The sequence below is a fragment of the Sorex fumeus genome, unplaced genomic scaffold (genome assembly GCF_029834395.1).
Source record: "Sorex fumeus unplaced genomic scaffold, SorFum_2.1 ptg000013l, whole genome shotgun sequence".
In the NCBI taxonomy this organism is placed as follows: domain Eukaryota; kingdom Metazoa; phylum Chordata; class Mammalia; order Eulipotyphla; family Soricidae; genus Sorex; species Sorex fumeus.
In genome coordinates, this window is record NW_026606070.1 from 30,824,564 (window position 1) to 30,840,714 (window position 16,151).

At 46.7% G+C, this 16,151-nt stretch overlaps 1 protein-coding gene across 1 annotated transcript in view; it reads left to right on the forward strand.

Annotated features, from left to right (window-relative positions):
* Window positions 1-16,151, forward strand: part of SCFD2 (sec1 family domain containing 2) — a 379,756-nt gene that overhangs the window by 299,055 nt on the left and 64,550 nt on the right. The window lies entirely within an intron of this gene.

Sequence of the window (16,151 nt, forward strand, 5' to 3'; positions counted from 1 at the left end):
CCCCTGCAGAAGAAGGGTGGCCGTCAGCCCCACTCTCTCCCATCATGTAGGGTTCCTCCTCTTCTCCCTAGCACGTGCTATGTTTGGCCCCCTGCCAGGGTAGAGCTGTGAGAGGGGGCGGCCAGGAAAGGGCAGTGTGTCTCCCCTGACTATTTAGGAGTGGACTCAGCCGGGGCCCATCTTTCCCACGCACTCTGCTAGGTCCTTCCAATGGTTCTTCTCTTAGGTGAGCACTCCAGCCAGTCAGAGCTGAGCGGATGCATTGTGGCTGCTTTATTCATTGATTTTTCTTGGATTTGGATTTGGGCGTCACACCCAAAATTTCGGATTTTAGTGCTTGCTTGGGAGCTACTGCCAGTTCAGACCTTGGTGGTCTCTGCTGGCAGGGGCCGAGGTAGGGCGGGTGGTGGGGGAAACCATGCAGTGCAGGAGAGGAGACCTGGGCATCCTGCATGCAGTGCCATCAGCCGGTGGAGCTGTCCCTCTGGTCCCAAGGCTGCTTTATCTTATTTATCAGGAGGGCAGGACGCGTGTTCTGTGTCAAGAGACTGTGGTGATAAGGGCAGACCACTGTCCCCACTGTCCACTTCCACTCCTTTCACACACACACACACACACATACACACACACACACACACACACACACACACACACACACACACACACCACCTGTCCCCCCTTGGACAAGATGAAGCTCCTCTTCGTGGATTCTGAAGAGGAATCCTAGAGACATGTGTACTCTGGAGAGTTCAAGAAACTGGAAAGGGGGAGAAAGATCTAGAAAAAGAGTTGCCCTGAGGAGGAAGGTTTGTGAGGAAAATGAGTGTGCCTATTTCTATTGGAAAACAATAAATCATGTCATGAAGGGAGAAAGGGAGTGGTGTGTAATCAGTCCTTCAAAAGAAAGTCCTTTCAAGAGGCCAGAGAGCTAATATAGCGAATGGAAAGGGTGTCTGGCCGGCACATGGCCCACCTGAGTTCCATCCCCAGCACTACATAAAGCCCACTAAGCCTACCAGGAGTGATCCCTGACCACCACTGGGCATGGCCCCAAAGCAAATAAAAATTAATTAAGTTAAAAAATAAAAATCCCTCATACTCTTGTGAGTTTGAAGCTAACTTACCAAACATATATCGAGCTCCAAAGTATAAGAAATTCCAGTTATATAGACTAGAAAATGTTCCAGTGATGGCAATTTCCTAGTGCTTGGATTTTTGTATAACTTCTCATCACTATTCTGAATTCCTCCTCGTCCTTTAGGAATATTAAAACTAAAGTGAGATGTTTTCAGAGTCGCACGGCTAGATTCGAAGCTCCTTGAGGTGAAGCTTGGCGACTCATTTGCCTCTGCAGGAGACAGCAGACTGCAGTGGCTGAGAGAACACTATTCTCTCCTGGCACCAACTCAGACTCATCTGGGGCCATCATTGTCAGCCTCAAGGGTTGTGACTGAACTCAATTCTGGTAGTCACCTTGACCCTTGACACACAAACTAGAATGTACAAGAAATTGAGGAGGCGGGTTGAGGGCACACTTATGATTGGTCAGGGGCTTTTCCTGCCTCTCCTCAGGAGGGACTCCCTGGCAGTGCTTGGAGACCATATGTAGGGTCAGGAATTCAAACTTTTTTAGTTGATCTACAACTTTTAAAAAGCATTAGAAATTTCTCCCCCTTTAGCTACCCAGTAAAGGAGAAAAGAGAGAGAAGGCTGGGGAATGGATCTCCTCCTGGGTACTGAGAAGGTCACCTGCGGAGAGCAGAGATCGGGCTTGGTCTCCAGAGCAGATGTCTAGTACATAATCTTGCTCCTCTGGTGTGCCAGTGAGGGACAAGACCAAAGCAAGATCTCGTGAGGAGCCGCCGAGCCAGAGATTACAGGGGTTAAGGTTCTCGCATGCGACCCATCCAGGTTACATCCCCGGCACCATATATGGTCCCCGCCAGGAGTGAGCCCTAAGCAGAAGACCAGGAGAGAGCCCTGAACACTGCCAGGTGTGGCCTTAAACCCCTTCCCTTTTCCACTCCTAAAATACAGGAGTTAGAGATCATTTCTTCCCTCTCAGAGTCTAATCAGAAATGACTCTTGGCAGTCAACTAATACTAATAACAATTTTTAAAAATCCCTGCCCCCGCTAGCACTCTCTGGTATTTTTCTGATCTGATTGAAAATTCCCAAGTGAGTTCCAGGCTTTGTTTTAGAATGGGTGAGCAAAACTGCAATTTCAGAACCGTCATCTGTTACATATTTGGAAAAATGTTTTTAAACCTAATTTGACACCAACCTGTTAGCTCTGACCCAGAATTCCAGACAGATACTTGGGTCTTCTAAAATCATAAACATTCGATGTTTGTGTTCTGAGCTTTATTTTTTTTAATGCAAAAAATTTTGCATATGGCACTTTGAAATCTCCTAAAGGAAAATTTACAGACACCTTTGGGGCTGTGATTTTTTTTAAAAAAAATAGGATAAAAAGAAATAAAGGCCTTCCCCACCCCCAACCCCACCCCCACCTCGTCACACTCTTATAAAATACGACCATATAATTCCAGCCCCCAAACACCCTCAAGTTTATCAACACCCAAATCCCCAAGGTCATAAAGATGATATTAGCATTTCATTTTCAATGCGTTTGTGATCCACAGTCACTTGAAAGGCTTCTATTCTTGTATTTGGGATGGAACATAAGGCTAATTAATAAAAGCTGGAGCCAAGTGCCGTGCCAAATTAAATAAATACTTATTGGAAATCAGTGACTTCGCAGCAGTAGAGAGGCCCTGAAACGGTACTGGAAGAACGCTCAAGATGTCCGTGTGTTCTCCGCAGGCACGCACGGCCTGGTGGCACCAGCCTCCTGGGACAGGAGGAGCCGGACCAGGATGGTCCCTCAAGGCAGAGAGGGTCGCACAGTATCAAATAAACATTTTATGATCAATACCCTTAAAGCCCCAGGAGAAACCTTAAAACCTAAATTGTCTGGGTCTTGGCTGTATGGCTCCCAATTAAATGAGCAAGTTGTGTTTTTAAATACCCAGGGCCTATTGAAAATTCCCCATAGCTTTTGTTTTGGGGGTTGCGGGGGAGGCTTTGTGTGTGTGTGTGTGTGTGTGTGTGTGTGTGTGTGTGTGTGTGTGCTTAAAAGCTATAAAATGTGTTACTGGCGACAGAATCTAGCTTTAATATATTTTAGGAGTTTCTGATAGTAAATTCACACTTTAGCTTATAAAAGGTTTGGGCTAGTTGGCAAAACCACTGTTCCCATCTTCTCCCTGACTGAGAAGGGGTCAAAATCCAGCTGCATTTCATTAAAGCCCTTTGGAGGAAAGTCCAGGATGGGTCAGGAGGAAAAGGACTCAAGGTCCAGCTCTGGGAACCCGAGGTTAAACACTGCCCAGAGCTCTGTGTGTCTCTTGTCCTCCTTCCAGGTGATCCAACAGTTTTAGGCTTCTGTTGGGTTTGTCACTGATGTTTCTCTTCTTTTTGAGGGTAAGGGGGAGCAAAAGCAATGAGTCACATCCTGCAGTGCTCAGGAGCCATCCCTGGCAGTGCTCAGGAACCCTGTGCAGTCCTGGGGACTGAACCCAGGTCAGCTACACGCATGACAAGTGCCTTAACTACTCCATTATTTCTCCAGCCCCTATCACTAATGTTTCAACAATGAGAACTACTTTGACCTGTGTAGGAGTCCCCAGATGACAAGCAGCTTCTCTACCTGTTCTGTCACATCAGTGGTCACTCTTTGATCATATGTTCCCAAAGGACCCTGGTGTCCAAGCACTGATCAGCAGGCATTGATTCCGGTGGTGAGCACTGTACAGTCTTTTGCTTCCCTCATGGAGAAGGAAAGACACTTGGGTGCATCCTAGTCACATCTGCTAGGCCCCTTGCCCATCATAGTGTTGGGTTCTTTTAACAAAGCAGTACCACCAGATCCCAGCGAGAATCCGCACTGCAGCTCACCAGTGCTCACGGCAGTCTTGTTCGGAGACTAATGTCCAGTCCTGTTTCGACAGGAAGATAGCCAGCACAGCCTCGACTGGTGCTGAAGCTGGAGTTTTCAAAAGGACCTTTGGAGCAAGCAGCCCACCAACTGGGGGTTGGTTATTTGTGACCTCTTTCACTGACTTCCTGTGTGGAAACTTGCAGTGACAGCAGTGAGGAGGGGCCCTGCACCAAGCTGTCTGAAAAGCCCCCAGTTCCTCTCCGCCATCCCCTCTGCACATGAGGCTCTCTGAAGCTGCTCTGCGGGGATGTGCTCCATGGGTGACCTTATTTACTAGAAGAGCTATTGATACTGGAATCAGTATCAATATTTGGAGTGAGACTTGCTCTTCGGAAAACAGATGGCCAGCGGAGCATCCCAGCTTCTCCAGGACAGAGAGATCCGAGGGAGCCCCCATCATCCTGGCAGACAAGGGACGAGGGTCCCTATCCCAGGCTTGTTTCCAAAGCAGATATAAATATAAATATTCCTTTCCCCAGATTCCTCATTTACCAGATGATGGAACCAAACCAGAGAAAAAGGAAAAGGGTTGGTGGCCACAGTTCCTCCTGAGCCTTCCCAGCAGAGATCACCGTTTTCATGATGTAAAAGGGTTCCAAGTCTTTTTTTTTTTATTTGGGCCACACCCGGCAATACACAGGGGTTACTCCTGGCTCTACACTCAGGAATTATTCCTGGCAGTGCTCAGGGGACCATATGGGATGCTGGGAATCGAACCCGGGTCGGCCGCGTGCAAGGCAAATGCCTTACTCCCTGTGCGATCTCTCCAGCCCCTGCAGCTACCTTTAAAGCCAGTCCTATGGGCATTGAAAATAGAAGATGCATTGAGGGAACTTTTCATCTTTGGCTTTACAGGACCCAGAAACAAAATTCTGGTGAGTCAGCAGAAGTATCATTTTCTTTCATCCATTTCACGGACTTCTATAGACTCTCTTCTACCCTGGCAAGCTTTGAGGTTTTGTGTTAAAGGCCTTAAAACAGTTCCTTGTAAGTTGAACCGTAACACTGTCAAAAGCCTTCACAGTAAAGCAAGGGATCAAGTCGTTCACACTGAAACTCAGAATACCTTCCCCGAGGCACAGTAGGGAATAATGGTCATAAATTGTGCCCAGTGAATATCCTTGAGATGGATTTTCCTAAAAATAGGTATTGAACTACGTGGAGCTTCCTTTTAACTATGTCAGTCATTGAAATCTCCCTCGAAGAAATTGAAATCCCCTTTTGGATAAGTCCCCCTTGGGGAATAGAGTCAGGCTTGCTGCGGCTTCCCTGCTGGCTGTGCAGACTAGCGGCTGCAGGCTGATTTTCAACAGCAGAGAGCAGTAGAGGAGTGTCAGAGCCCAGAACACTCCAGAAACCAAGGCGCGGGGGAGACAAGGAGCATGCTCTCTCAGGGTGACGCTCTGTTTCCACTGCGGGGAAGGATGCTTTCGAGCTTGTACTGTAAATGTATCCATTTCCAGAGAGGAATAAATAACGTCCAAACAAGAAGTGATAGAACAGAAGTACTAGCTATTAGCCAAACACTGATAAACTATTTATTATAACTTATAACTCTTTACTTCAGAGGAGTGGAAAAATCCAGTAACAAATTCTCTCCAAGCTTGGGACCATCCCTAATAGCTATAATCCAAAGCAGGCCTCAGATGAGTTACATAGAAGTCATGGAAAATCCGTGTTGTTTCTGTGAATGCCAAATTATACTGAGCCTTCAAGATGTCTGCACCAATTCACCAATAAATGTGTCAGTCATTCACCATGCAGTCAAAGGAGGCTACGAGCAAGCAACATTAAGTCTGACCTCCTGTGTTCTCGCCTGGGCCTTAGAGGTACCCTGGGGAGAATGACAGTGATAGAGACCACATTGAGCCTTACCATGCCGTTGCTGACGCCACTCCAGCTCTCACTTGGCTACATGTGCAAAGCCAAATTCTGGCTTCCCTGTCCTTATGTCTTCCCATCCCCCCACCCCTAACTCCCCAAAACCCATAAAGGCCAGTGAGAAAGTACAGCAGGTAGGGTGTCTTGCCTTGCACATTACTGACCCGGGTTCGATACCCAGCACTCCATATGACCCTTCACCTCGACTGGTCAGGAGTGAACTCTGAGTTGTGAGCCAGGAATAATCCCGGGGCAGCGTATGTGACCCCTCCAAACAATAAGAAACAAAAGGCAAGAAATAGTATCCCCCATTCACCCAAGTCAGACACAAGAACCATTTCCTTATTTATTTATTTATTTATTTATTTATTTATTGCTTTTTGGGTCACACCTGGTGATGCAAAGGGGTTACTCCTGGCTCTACACTCAGGAATTACTCCTGGTGGTACTCAGGGGACCATATGGGATGCTGGGAATCGAACCTGGGTCAGCCACGTGCAAGGCAAATGTCCTACCATCTGTGCTATCGCTCCAATCTCAAGAACCATTTATTGATCCCGTCCCTCTTTCTTACCACCCACGGCACCAAGTTCTCCCAATTATGTTTCTCAAATGTATCTTAAATCCCTTCCCTTCTTTCCCATTCCACTATCCCATCCCCACCACACCCCCTCTTCGCCGTCTACCTGCCTGGTTCTAGTATCCTCCAAGCTGGTCTCTCTCCCTCCTCCCAGAAGCAATGTGGTCTTGCCATTCTGGTGATGGCTCTGAGCCTGCCATTTTTCCTGAATGAAGCCACCACGGTTGTCCATTGAACTGGGAATGCAGTTTACATTCCTGCCAGCTACCCAATCACCACTGCCCCTGCCTCACTCTGCACCCACTCCAGACTCTTCTTTGTTTATTTTGGGGATGACACTCAACGGTACTCAAGCCTTCCTTGTGCATAGAGATAACTCCGGAAGTACTCAGGGGACCATATGCAGTCTTGGGGATGGAACAGAGGTCATCCACAGGCTATGCACGTGCCCTACCCGCTGTTCCCTCTCCAGTCCCCGCCCCCATCCCACAGACCCTTCTGACCCAGGACATTCCTTTTTTTTTTTTTTAAATTTTATTGAATCACCGTAAGATAGTTATAAGGTTTCATGTTTGGGTTACAATCACACAATGATCAAACACCCATTCCTCCACCAGTGCACATTCCCCACCACTAATATCCCCGGTATAACCCCTCTTTCCCACCCTCCCTCTGCCTGCATGGCAGACATGATTCCCTATAATCTCTCTCTACTTTTGGGCATTATAGTCTGCAGTACAGACCCTGAGAGGTTATCATGTTTGGCCCATTATCTACTTTCTGCACACATCTCCCATCCCAACCAATTCCTCCAGCAATCTTTTTCTTAGTGATCCCTTCTCTATTCCAGCTGCCTTCTCCCCTTTGCTCATGAGGCAGGCTTCCAGCTATGGAGCAATTTATCCGTCCATGTAGCTACTGTCCTTAGGTGTCAGCCTCATGTTATGTTGTTTCATACTCCACAAATGAGTGCAGTTCTTCTATGTCTGTCCCTCTCTTTCTGACTCATTTCACTTAGCATGATACTCTGACCCAGGACATTCTCACATGGTGCTTTTGCCTAAAGACTGAGTGATTGGGTTGTCACTTGGCTTTTTTGGGTCTTGGCTTTCTCCACTGTAGAAGGGGTGCGGGAGTGGAGTGTTGGGTCCTTTCCAGCAATGACCTTTCTGCTTCCTGCACAAAAACAGAAGTTCTCTTGACTCTGTATAACCCTCTCCCAAGCACTGATCCCAAAATAATGTGAGAGTTTAGCCACATGCCTGTTAGAAAATATTTTCCATGCATAGTACAGGAACACAAAATGCTTTGAAATTGAAATGTATATGTTAACCAGCCATGTTTTCCATTAATAGAGGGATGTTTATACCATATGAAAAGCCTTAAAGCCTGAAATGACAGCAGGGCAGGAGACTAGAGCCTTACAAAGTACATTTACTTCTCTCATGCCCGGTTTTCTCCGGAGGCTTCAGTGGCATGTGGGTGCGTGGCTAGATTGTCATTTCAACTCTCCTTTGTGGAAAAACTGCACTTCCAACGTTTATACTGTTCTCGCATGCAAGGCAGTGTTTTTCAAAGTCATGGTTTCAGATCACCCAGTAATGAACCCTGAAATTGGCGCCAAGTTTCCTCTCTTCCGTTACCTGCAGCAGAAGATGTTTGTCCCTTAGATAGTGTCCTGCAAAAACTGAAGGTGAGCTCTTAAATCAGTTTATACATAAACTCAGCCACCTGCAAACCAATTCAGTGCCCTTCTGAAAAGTTTGTTGAGTACTAGATGCAGGCACCTACCACGTACAGGTCACTGGCTGAACCCAGGCCTAAGGTCTCCTGGGCCAGGAGGGAGCCTCACATACAAGCATATCATCTCAGAGAGCCGTTGAAATGATAAAGGAAGGTAGTCTGGGCTCTGGGGCAAGGAGGTTCTTGTCTCTGCTTGGAGGGGCTAGGCAAGGGGAAATGGACAGGAAGTATTTACTGTCAAGAAGATGATCAAATTCTAGTAAATAGAGTCAGGAATGCAGAAGAATTAGAAGTATATCAACCTTTATAGGGGTTTGGAGAGGCAAGTTTTTAGCCTGATGAAGTATTCATGGTGAGGCGTTCAGTTTGTTGAGTTGTTTGTTTGTTTGTTTGTTTGTTTTCACTATATCCTACCATTGTCTTCGGGCTTGGAGGGTTTCCTCTGATAAGTGTGCTGTAAATCTAAGGGGTACTCTTTTGTATGTGATTTCCTTCTTTGACCTTGCTGCTTGCAGTATTGTGTCTCTCTGTGATATCCATCATTCTATGATATGTCTTGGAGTCTTTTTATTCGGGTCTCTTTTAGCTGGCACCCGTCGGGCTCCTTGGCTCTGGATGCCTGCATTCTCCAGCTCTGGGAACTTCTCAGCAATGATTTCTTTAACTGTGGCTTTTTCATTGGGGTTGCCTCCATGTCCTTCTGGTACTCCGATGATTCTTATATTGCTCCTCTTGAGGTCATCCCCTAGGACTTTGATTCTCCCTGAAGCTATTTTGAGGTCTTTTCCCATTGTTTGTTGTTGCCTGTAAGCTTTCTGTAGTTCATCTTCAAGCTCACTGATTCTATCTTCAGCTGTAGTCATTCTACTGTTGAGGGCACCCGCTGAGTTTTTTATTTCATCTATGGACTCCTTTATTCGTGACATTTCTGTTTGTAGCTTTTTTACTTCTGCTCTCATTTCTTCCTGTATTTTCTTGGCTGTCCGTTCCACTGTTTTTTTTCATGTCCTCCTTTCATTTACTGAATGCGTGTTCCACCGTTTCTTTGAGTTTATTGAACTTCTTCAACATTTCATCTCTGCATTCTTTTTCGGAGACGTCGTATTTGTGAGTAACCCCTGTTGAGGCTTCTGGACTTCATCTTTGGAGAGGCAAGTTTTAAGAGAGTTGGTGGCCAAAGAAAAAGTTGGGGAGAGAGGAAGCACCATGTCTTTTTTTTTTTTAATTTTTATTAGTGAGACACCATAAGGTACAGTTGTAGACTTACAAATTTTTGTGCTTGGGTTTCAATTATACAATGATCAAATACCCATCCCTCCACCAGTGCCCATTGCCCACCACCACAGATCCCAGTATCCCTCCCACCCCCATCCCCCCCATCCTACCCTGCCTCTGTGGCAGGGCATTGCCTTTTATTCTCTCTCTCCTCTTGGGTGTTGTGGTTTGCAAAAGAGGCATTGACTGGCAATTATGTTTGTTCTATATCTACTTTCAGCATGCTTCTCCTCCCATCCTGGGAGGATCCTCCCAACATCCTTTATTTGGTGGAAGCACCATGTCTTACTAGTATGGGATCCCCAGGCTCTCTGTAAAGTTAGTCCTGTGCCCTGCACCCCTGACAGCAGTAAGAGTGCCCATTGACAGTGATAGTAACAAACTTGCTGAGAACTCACTCAGTGCAGCCTTCTAGGAAATAGCTCCCAGGATCTTTTGCAATTGACATTTTATCCCAGTTTGGCTGATCTCTTGAGTTGCTCTAAAATGCTGTTTTTTTTTTAACCCCCAAGAGAAAAGGGGCCATTAAAACTGTACAACCCTAGCCAAAGGACCCAATGCGTCTGCACTAGGAGAATTGTCTGTGGAATGGGAATGATTGAGCTGTCATGTGAATGAAACCAGCTGCAAAGTGTGAAACCTTTATTTTGTCCCGTGGCACTGCAACGACTATTTCTCACCTTCAATAGCACCATAGTTTCGTCTTAAGCGTTTTTTAAAAAATGGAATAGCATGTTTGCACTTTTGTGGTTGGAAGTGGGGGCTACTCGTGGAGATACTTGGCCTGGCTCTGTGGGCCAATGGTTTCAGCATTGGTCCATTGCTGTAGCACTGCTTTGTGGTGTTGGAGACACCAGTGTCACCCCAGGAAGACTTCACTGACCCCCCAGAGTAATATACAGCCTGCAGTGCCCTGAAGGCCATATGGTACTGATGCTCTAACCATGGGTCGAGAATGCTCCAACCCTTGAAGCTGTCTGCTCGGCCCAACATGCCTGCTTTTTCAAAGGTTTCCAGGAGGGCAGGAGAGGAAGCAAGGTTCAGGCTGCCATGCAACCATTAGCTTCTGTTTCTGCTGTAATTGAAACAGAAGCAGGGAGTGAAGATACCTGGGAACAAGTGGTTGAACCGAGGCTGCCTTGATCAACTGCCAGCTTTCTGCTTGAAGCAGTTGGGGGGGGGGGAGGAGAGATGGGGGTACATGGGTTGCTGAGGAAGACCAGGGCCAGGAATCCACTGGGGTTATTGCATCCTCCTGCGCATGCCTCTCCAACTTCTTTCCCAAGGGAAAAGAAACAGGATTTTAGAGAGCAATTTGCTCTCCTCTAAGGTAGGTCTCTTCCTGGCTCCCTCTTAGGAGTGTAAATCACTGGGTTTGACCACGAGCATTTAGACCAGAAGCCATAGATCTCACTGTGGTTTTCAAGCATACGGGCTTTGAGCCTGTGATAGTACCCGCACACACATACACACATTTGTGTCCAGACAGACGCTCTACTCTGCCAGTGGCTTCCTCTCCACCCCTGCAGGACAGGCTGGCCTCGCCGCCATCACCTCCCTGTCACTCAGCTCACTACCTCCTCAGTGCTTCCTCTTTCATGGTAAATTGTTCAGAACATTTATCTTCCATGCTAGCTGGCAGCAACTGCAAAAATACAGGTGCACACACATACACACACACATACACTCACACACAGCTGCTTATAGCTGATCACCTGTTTGCCCTGGGGCAGAGACTGGGAGGTCAGGCAAGACCCAACCACCCAACCGTGCTGAATACAGCTGCACTCAGGCTCTGCTGCTAGGTCAGGTGAGATGTTGTCTGTCAGACGCACTTACTCTTCCCCGCTGTTGCCTCCGACTTTGATTCTTTTTTCTTTTTGGCCATTGGGCCACACCTGACCAGGCTTTGAACTTATTCCTGGCTCTGCCCTTGGTGGGTCACTCCTGGCGGGCTTAGGGGACCAAATAGGGTGCTGGGGATTGAACATGGGTCAGTTGTGTGTGAGACAAGCTTACCCACTATACCATTGTTCAACTCCTCTTGCCTTTTTCTAAGCATCACTTTATTTTGCAGGCTTGCCTCCCGAGCCATGCTCAGGAGTTCTGGGGACCCCACTGGTGATTCTCCGCTGCCTGAGCTCGTGGTTCAGGGCAAGGCACAAAGGTTACAATAGCTGCTTCAGCTCTGCAGTGTTAGGGATACCTGGGTGACCCTGGCAGGACTGCGGGCCACTAGAACCAGAGTACTGGGTGTGGGGGCATGTGGTGCCAAGAATTGCACCCTATGCACACTCACTACTATACTGCTAGGCCCCTCTAAGAATGACTTGTGCCCGACCTTTAAAGCAGCCAGGGGCCAGCTGTTGATGCTCTGATGTTCAGCTGCCTGGCCTGGCAAGCAGTGCCCGTGTCCACAGGCAAACAGAGAGGACATTAGAAATGAACTTCAGGGCCCAGCATAATAGTACAGCTGATAGGGTACTTACCTTGCATGTGGCAGGCCCAAGTTTGATTCCCCAGCACCCCACAGGGTCCTCGGAGCCCCTCCAGAAGTGATGCCTGAACTCAGAGCCAGGAAGAACCTCCAAGCACAGCCAGGTGTGGGTCCACCCACACTCACACTCACACAAAGAAATGACTCTGCAAAAGTCCCCAAAAGGCAGCTGATCCTTCCCGATTAAAACAGTTTTTCTGTTGGTCCACGTCATAGGTCCACTGTGGGTTTTTTCATGAAATCGTGAATTCCCGGTCTCCAAGGTTAAAAATAAAGTGTTCCTGGGAGACTGGAAAGTCCTGAAGTTAAATGTAAACCAAATATTTACATCTATGAAAAAAAAATAATAAATAATGATTGGCGGGATCTGGCTGAAGTTCCATGGAGCTAGGAAGCAATTTGGCACTGACGGGGATGAGCATGGGAAGCGGGAGGGACAGACTGACATGGAGCAGGACAGGGGGCATTGGCTGCAGAGACCCAGAGAGAGGAACCTGGTCCTCTCCATGCAAACCCCCACACCGGCAACAGGGAGACTGCATGACTGGAGGGCAGCAGCTGTGTTTGATGAGGCAGTGCGTTCACTTTGTGGGCCCAGGAGGAGTTTGGGAGGAACAGCAGCAGCTCTGGCACGTCCAAGGCCTCTCGGTCCAAGGCGGCCCTGCGTTAGCTGCATCCTTTGGCAACCGACTTACCTTTCTGGTGCTTGCTTTTCCTGTAAAGAAGGGGTTGTCATGGTGCCTTTCTGTTGTTGTGAGTGTGGCAAAGATCAAACAAAGTAATATGTGCATCCTATTATGATACATGTGACATCCGTGTCTGATTCTGTGTATATTATATGGAATGTGCTTATTGCTTAGAAAATTGCTACATAATACTGAGGGGCCAGAGAGGTAGTACAGTGGTTAGGGCACTGGCGTTGCATGCAGCCAACCTGGGTTGGTTCCCCAGCACCCACTATCGTCCCCTGAGCCCGCCATGAATGATACCTGAGCACAGAGCCAGAAGTAAGCCCTGAACCCTGCCACGTATAGACTGGTGACTGGAGAGACAGTACTATGAGTAAGATGCTTACCTTGCACACAACTGACCCTAGTTCAATCCCCAGCACCACATATGGTCCCCTGAGCACTGCCAGGTGTGATCCTTTAGAGAAGAGTCATTGATAAGCTCTGAGCACTGCCAGTCCCCCGTACACAAAAATAATAATAATATCAGAATTATTAATTATTAAATTTATATTATTTAATTTTTAATTAATAAAATTATTAATTAATAATTACTAATTATTAATTATTAAAATTATCAAACAATCTATTATTAACATTATATTATTAATAATATTATTATTAGGGCACAATAATACTTAGAGAGGTTTGGGGAGTCCTAAATACAAAGCAAGAGTTAGGACGAGGGCCATGTACTAGAGAGCCGACTCCATGTGGAGAATCAGAAAATAAAGTCATGGTAGAAGTAAACGTGTGCAGGAACATGCCTTTCTGAAGTTGTTTGAAGATGTAGGAAGTAGACATGGGTGAGCCAGTGAAGAGATCATACCAAGTAAAGCCAAACAGTTACAAAATGACAAATGCCGGCCACTTGGACTTATTTGACAGCAGTCCAACTCACAGTGACAGGAAGTTGAATGTCTGTTGCCAGGACATAAGGGGAGAACGGAAAGTTATTGTTTAGCAACTTAGAACAGTTTCCGTGAATACAATGAGAGCCTGCTAGAGAGGGAGGGTGTCCTGAGTGCCACCAAGTGTACACTTAGAAGTGGTTAGAATCAAGTAATATAAAATAAATTATTGTGGGCCTGCTGTGGGGGCAGGTTTGAGGGAAAATGAAGACAATGGTGGACAGAAGGTGAAAGTGGTGGTGGGATTGGTGTTGGAATATTGAATGTCTGTAACAAATTATCATGAACAATTTTGTAAACCACAATGTTTAAATAAAGTGTGTATGTCTGTGGGAGGTGTGCTTAGAGCAGTCTGTTGTGTAATGCATATACTTAACTACAATGCTTCAGATATGGGCTATAGTTATCGTGGTCGATATTGGGTTATTCAGAGAAGCAAGTGGCCCATGCTAGTCTGTAAAATGCCACTCTTACATACTAGCCAAAACTAAGTTCTGAGGTACAGGAGAAATTTCAAGGTTAATTTCCATCTCTTTGTGAATTTCAATGCCATTTTAAAACCCAGATGCAGGAGACAGGAAGAACCAAATAAAAAAGAACTACTTTGTCTAGAGGGAGGGACAGTTGACATTGCTGGAGAGATCATTATGTGCCTGGAGTGTAGGTTGGACATGTGTTTTGAAGATAAAGTAGTAAGGAGGACTGACTTAGGGAATCCAGAGATTGGTCACATTGACAGGTGAGCAGTGACCGTTGACACGGCTGGAAAATAGTTCCAGTCATCAATTGGTCATGTATTCATGCCAATCCTACGTTGCACATGGGTAACAGAAAGTCACTTTAAAAAAATTTTTTTTCCCAGTAGCTGGAATTTTTTTTTTTAAATATTAGGTAGGGGCTAGCCCTGAATCCTTGGGTCTTTTTCTTGAAATGAAGTGAAAGAGTAAAGTAAGAATGGATAGAATAGTAGGGAGCTGGCCACAGAGCACTGGGCCCAGGATCCCTGGGATCTGATGGGCCTAAGTGGAATTTAGTTCCTGAGCTTGTCAGGATTCAACAGTCTCATACTAATACTATAAGTCAGATGTCCCTTTAAAATAAGATAGGCCATAAAAAAACAACAACCTTATTTTAGAGGTTTGTGTTGTTGTTTAGGGAGTTTAGTTTGTTTGTTTTTTTTTATTTATTTCTTTGGCAGGGACAGCAAACCCAGTGGTGCTCAGGGCATTCTCCTGGCTCTGGTCTCAGACATCAGTTTGGGCAGGGCTCAGGGACCATCTAGGATGCTGGGGATTGAACCCCAGTAGGTCACATGCAAGACAAGTGCCCTGCCCGCTCTGCTATTGCTCTGGCCCCAGATCTGCCATTTTTAATTCTTCTCCCTAGAAAGCCTAATGAGTCAGATCCCAGTTCAGCTCAGTTTAGGCACCTGGGAGGTCCCTAGCAATCCTTGCACATGCTGTTGTTGTTGTTGTTGTTGTTGTTGTTGTTTCTGGCTTTAAAGAAAAGAATTGGGGGAAGAGACTGGAGGAGTTTACAGTAGGTGGTGCTTGGGGGCTACTCCCAGCTTGTGCTCAGGGGTCCCTCCTGACAGTGCTGGGATAGCCATGTTATTTGGATTCCCATAAATAGCAGGTAACGTTATGACCATAAAGTAGTAGGTGAAGAAACCAGAACCATAGCTGGTGTGAGACATGATAAAGGTAGGAATGGAGTGATGGTCTTCTGCCTGTAATTCTGAAACGAGGAAGCTACTTCTGTGGCAGCTAGTGAGCCTGAAGAACCCGCAGTGAGGCTGTGGGTATCCTGGATAGAGCAGCAGATGCCAGGGAGAGCACCAAAAGCCACTCTGAGCACTCTGCTGCCTATGGCTGGGTGCCAACGTGCTGGCAGGATCCACCTCGATGTGCATGTCCACAATATAAACATCTGAAATTGAGAATCTACCCAGAGGAAACAGGAAGTGGGGTTTGGAGGGCAGGGTGCTTCAGGTGACCTTGTGGGCAGGGTGGTGGGACCTCCTTGCTGTGGGCCTGGGGTGATTAGAGTCAAAGTGAAAAGAACTGACTCTCAGCAATGAGAGGGAAAGGAGGCCTCGGGAGTGACACCTGCAGAGACGTGGGGACTCAGACTGAGGCAGGAAATCGGTAAACAATATCTATGCCAATGCAGGTGAAGAAATATTTAAGAGTCAGTTGGATGCTATGGAAGGTGCTGGTAGGAGACCCTCGTGAGGCAGAGCCTTCCTGGCCCACTTCATTGCTGGGGGGGGGGGTCTTCCCCCAGAGGCTTCCCCAGAGAGGCTGTGTGTGCACCAGTCTGTAGAGATGGTCTGGAAAGGTGAGCTTGAAATCTCATGTTCCCTCGCCAAGACAAGTACCCGGCAGATGCTCTTTGAACTGGCAGTTGCAATGTGGAATAAATGGCAGCAACACATGCACTTGTGTGTGATTTTTTTTAATTAAAGCATCAGTTTACCACCATACATTCTGCCTTTGAGGTCTCCTGACCTCAAATGTCATCTTGAATGTTA